Source organism: Oncorhynchus nerka, linkage group LG27, assembly GCF_034236695.1.
Source record: "Oncorhynchus nerka isolate Pitt River linkage group LG27, Oner_Uvic_2.0, whole genome shotgun sequence".
Taxonomy (NCBI): domain Eukaryota; kingdom Metazoa; phylum Chordata; class Actinopteri; order Salmoniformes; family Salmonidae; genus Oncorhynchus; species Oncorhynchus nerka.
In genome coordinates, this window is record NC_088422.1 from 77,844,624 (window position 1) to 77,850,390 (window position 5,767).

Consider the following 5,767-nt stretch of genomic DNA (forward strand, 5'->3'; position numbering starts at 1 on the left):
TTGACTTCATGGACCTTGTTTCTTCGGCTACCTATGTTAATATGGGCTATTTTTAGCACTTTTCTGGGATGCTTGATTACTCATGCTATTTACATTGGAGCTGATAGTGCAGGGTGAGCTGCATAAAGTGGTCTTGGATCATTTACCAGTCATTGTTTCAACGCAGCTTTGAAATTCGTAGACAGAGTCCACGAGCCAAGATGATTTGGATGGACTCCGTCATTCCTGTAGTGTATCTTCTGTTTCCATAAGATGTCAGTTATCAATAAAAGTGACTCCAGTAGAGCTACTGTCGTCTTTCAGAAATCACACATCTCTCGGTACTAATTGCTGAATACCTAGGAAAGGAGAAACCACTCCCTCTCCAATATTGCCATTGATTATCCAAACAACAACAGTCACAAATTGCCCTGCCACTTAATCCTGGTTGATATGCCAACAATCATCTGCAAGTTATGAGCAGTCAACAGTTCACACACCATGTAGGCTAGTGGGAAGACAGACCACACTTAAAGTAGATGGCCCTAGCTAGCAAAACGACAGTACTAGACAACAGCAGATAAAGACAAAAAGGATACTTATCACTCCTGGAGATATCAGGAGTCCTCTAGTTATAGAATGAAGCGCATAGAGAGGGAGCCTGAGAAGCTGGTTATGTACTCAGGAAAGAGGTGAAATCACTCCCCCTTCCAATACAGTCACTGATTACCAAAACAACAATAGTCAGTGATTGGGTGAGTTAGTATACTTACTGGGTGAGTTAGTATACTAATTCCCAATAGGACAGACAACATGTGTGAGTCAGTGCAATACAGCATGTAGCTTGTTCTTTCACTGTAGAATGCCATGCATGTTAAAGTAGAGGTGTTACTGTATATGATTTAGGACAGCCGGATGAGAAGGAGATGATATTTGAAGGGGCGAAACCTAACTTCCACTTAAATCACATTTTAGTCATGCATTGGAGACTAAGTGAACATTTGATTTAAGCAGAAGTTAAGATTCTCCCCTAAGTGTGTCATCTCAGCCACCCTGGTACCGTTCAGCCCTGGTCCACCTGTTTCGTACTGGGTGACTGCTCTTTAATGTGCCGGCTGGATCTGTGGGTCAGACTTCTGCTGACCAATTCTCAGGGGTTGAACACAGCGCTCATAAAGGATGTGTCTGTAGACAGGGGACTCTTTGACCCTCTGAGTAGGGGCACGTTAAATCCTTCACGCTGTGAACAGAAAGTGTCTGCTTTCAATAGGACTCAAACTTGATGCATTTCCAACACTCTGTTAGTTCTGGACTCCATCTCCTGTCTTTTACATTTAGGAAGACTCATTTCCTCTGAATACAATAAATACATTTTAGCTCTGCGTCTCTGAAGTCTCAGATATTTTCCCTGTTTGATGCTTTGTCTGGTAGATAAAGTGAGATAGACTATTTACTCTAAATACAGTACACTGTACAAAATTATGTGCATTTAACATTTCCATCACGATTCAATTTAGAAATAAATTATACAGTAATTTACATGTATCTCCAACAAAGGCCCGAACAATTTGGACTCATCCATTCGCTGACTGCTTACTGTCTGTGACAGCTGTTGATGGTCTGGCTTGACTTTCTAAAAGAGACGCAGGCTGCCTGCCCAGGCTCCTCCACTGTGTGAAACATCCCCTGGTCTCTACGGCCTTCACAGCCCCCAGACCTGCATGCTCATTTCCTGCTCCTGGTATTCAGCTGAAATATATAGCTCCTTTGTACTATGGGAGCTGTCAGCTCCACTGAGCTTGAACAAGCCATACATGAGTGCAAGATAGACCTGAACTATAGTATACCCCTCTGGGGGACAGGTAGTGGAGCAGAACAGAATACTGCCAGAGTGTTAGAGTGTTAAAGACTCTCTGACTGCTGTTGCTTCCTCTGCCAGGTTGAAACGAGTGCTAAACTGTCTCTTTCGACTGGAACAGTATCTTTACAGTACAGTACTCGGCAGGTTATATACTAATACTCTCTCATCAGTCTTTGTTATGAGTCAATAGAAAAAAATCTAACACTCTTTTTTAGTTTTCTGGGAGACTGACTAAGGTTGGTGAACTCCTCTAGTGATTGTTTTTGGTATCCTGTGGTGATTGTTGTTCAGTATACCATAGCCTAAGTAATATTATAGTTTTGATAGTATGTGGTTATGGGCAGTGCAGTTGTACCTGAGAGGTGAACAGATTTATGAGGGGACCCTGTAGGGTCATACAGTGTTATTCTTTACATTCAGTCAGCAGCCACACACACTGACTGCTGTTGACAGTGATTGGATTGGCTGTTGTCTGGGTGGTTGTCAATGTCAATTGAGGAGCTAGTTGAATGGATTTGAAGCTTCAATAGTTTGTTTGTTTCATCTGAAGGCCATTCAATGAGTGGTCAAGGTTTGCTGAATGGCAGGAATTTATGGTCAATTGAGAGGGAGATTCATTGTGTGTTTGTGTTTGTGTGAGCGCACACGAGTGTGAAAGTGCATGTGTGAGCGTGCATGTGTTTGTGTGTGCTGCATGTGTGTGTGTGAAAAAGGGGGTAAGTGCATTGGTACATACTTGTCGTGTCTAAGTGAATGTGTCATCAGTGCTGCAGGTGGGCTGCCCCCAGAGGTCAACCTGGTCATGAATAATCACCTTATCTGTGTCTCCTAACGACTTCATTACCATCAGGCTATTAGCAGGTGTGTCAAGCAGGAAAAAAACACCAGCATACAAACAGGATCAGTTTTCCCACAGAGCTTATATCCTGTCTGTCTCTCAGCTACATCCCACATGGCACCTTATCCCTATACAGTACCTTCAGAAATTATTCAGACCCCTTCCCTTTTTCCACATTGTTACGTTACAGCCGTATTCTAAAATGGATTAAATCGTTTTTCTTTTCATCAATCTACACACAACACCCCATAATGACAAAGCAAAAACAGCTTTTTAGATTTTTTTATTTAAAAAAATACTAAATTAAATATCACATTTACATAAGTATTCAGGCCCTTTACTCAGTACTTTGTTGAAGCACTTTTGGCAGTGATTACAGCCTCGAGTCTTCTTGGGTATGATGCTACAAGCTTGGCACACATGTATTTGGGAAGATTCTCCCATTCTTCTCTGCAGATCCTCTCAAGCTCTGTCAGGTTGGATGGGGAGTGTCGCTGCACAGCCATTTTCAGGTCTCTCCAGAAATGTTAGATCGAGTTCAAGTCCGGGCTCTAAATGTCAAAAAACTTGTTTTCACTTTGTTTTTCATTATAGGGTATTGTGTATAGATGGATGAGGAAATGTTAGAATAAGGCTGTAGCATAACAAAATGTGGAAAATGTCAAGGGTTTGAAAACTTTCAGAATGCACTGTATGGTCTATAGTCTATGGTCTCTGGTGAAAAGTAGTGCACTATAAAGGGAATAGGGTGCCATTTCGGGCGCATCACTCTATCAGTCAGTCACAGTCCCATGCCCCACAATGAACCTCCAGTGATAATGTAGCATACCGTGGATCTCCATACCACTGTCCTCCCCACAGGATGACCCTGTTACGCACAGACAGCTGGCTTTATGAGCCAAAACAGGCCAAAGAATAAATAGTGATTGCAGCTATGTTCCCTGATCCCTAACCTCACCTCCACCACACCCCTCATTATCCTCACGCTCTCACAACCCACTCTCTCTGCCTTCCTTAGTCAAAGACATTGCTTGAAGGAAACAATCAAGGGACCTACATGCCTGGCAGCTAATATGTATCCCAGCTTTTTTCTCACTTTCTGCTCTACTGCTCGATCTTCAAACTGTGCTCTTCCTGACACAGTCCACTGCAATAGGTCTTTCTAATGTACAAGCAGTTCATGTTTGGGTTTCGGGTTTGAAATGTATAGTAATATGGAGAATTTAAAAAAAAATATTAAACAGATTGAATTGAAATCCAGAGTAGTGTTTGGTTAGAAAATGTTTTTTGAATATGTCTGCTCAAATTGACAGGATGTGGGGAAACATTTCCAGGTCATGCTTACATTGTACTTTAAGACATGATGGAAATATGACAGTAAATGGGAAGCAAACATGAATACATCCATTGTATGAATTCCTTTGTAATGCATCATAATGCCATACAGTAATGGTAAGACCACCTGATGCTGTAGGCTAGTGCATGTCTCTGGTGTGTGTGGATGTGTGTTGGGTAGGAGACTTCAGGAATCAGACATTGGGAGCCAAGGCTGCTGACCTGACCCATATGTTGAAGGAAACAGGACTCCATCCAGAACCAGGACATGCTTTACTTTTCAGTCTGTCTGATCCAGCAGGTCCCAGCAGCCGGCCTCAGGGTGTTAAGCGTACTGTTCAATATCAGTCCAGATTAGTATACAGTATATCAGGAGAGCATTGGTAGCTGATGTGTCTGAGATAATAGAGATATATACGCTGTTGAAAGCTCTCTTCCCCATACACTACGTTCCCTGTAAACATGCGTGCAGCTGTGTTGCTGCAGAGGCTGCTCACTGCTCACTCACTGGCTGTCAGTCAGTCTGCCTCTGGGAGAGAGAGAGAGAGTGCGAGCGAGTGGGGAAATACAAGAGAGTGCCAGCAGAAGCCAAGCCAAGTCCAGGTGTTGAGACGCCACTATCTAAACTTTCTGTCTGTCCATGATGCCTTTGCTTGTTGCTGTGAAATATTTAAATACAATTGGAGATGTAATGGAAGTGGATGCATTCAATAGGTGCTGATATGACTTGTTATCCTGTTCAGTGTTCTCAGTACTATCATTCATATTATGCAGTGACTCACTGCTGGCTTTGCTTAACAGGGACAGGCCATTTTTAGTGCGAAAAAAGGATATTTTCTCTTAATGGTGTGTAAGCACCTGTGGCCCAAAGAAGAGGGTGTGTTCACTATAACAGCCTGCTGGAACCCTCTCTCTCTCTCTCTCTCTCTCTCTCTCTCGCAGCTACAATGCCGTGATGCACCCACTATGGTCATATACTTTTATGTGAAAACCAACTGTCATAGTCTGATGAAGAGCGCACTCCTAACTATAGTGTGTCCTGATGAATTAGGGTTTAATGTTGTGGAAACAATGGTGCAGAAATAGGAAAACCATATGATGAGTTCAGTCTTTTTGGCTCCGGCTTCTTTACTTCCAGCCTTCCTTGCGACGTGGCTCGCAATTAAGTGCTTGAGTATGCTTGTATAAGAGAGAGTGCAAAGGGATCGTATTGTTGCAGAGTTTGTGGTTTCTCCATGTTTAAGAATATGAAATGCAGTCCGTATTCTGTCTATTTCAGTGTTAGAATGTCCACTTGACCACAAAGTGTTTTGGGCTGTTATGTTACTTTTCTTTGGCTGTCTGCTGTGTACCATTGTCAGTGGTCTAGATTACATTGCAATGGTATTCCATCAAGTCCTATTAAATAAGGCTCAGCAAAGGTATCCAGTTGAGTTGTCTCACCAACACCTGTCCATTGTTGACTACACAGTAGGAGGCTTCTTGTTCCACCATTCATAAACAATAAATACTCTTCCTCTCCCCTTCCCAAATATTTCCTTTTTCATTTCAACATCTCTCCACTAATCTTCATTCTTCCCATATCTCTCTCTCTCTCTCTCTCTCTCTCTCTCTCATGTCCTCTCTTGCGCTCTCTCTCTCGCCCCCTCTCTCTCGCGCACCCTCTCTCTATCTCTCTCTCTCTCGCCCCTAACTTTTCCTCTTAAATGCCCCAGCCTCCCCAGCTGCGCCTCCTCCAGCTCAGTTTACAAGGC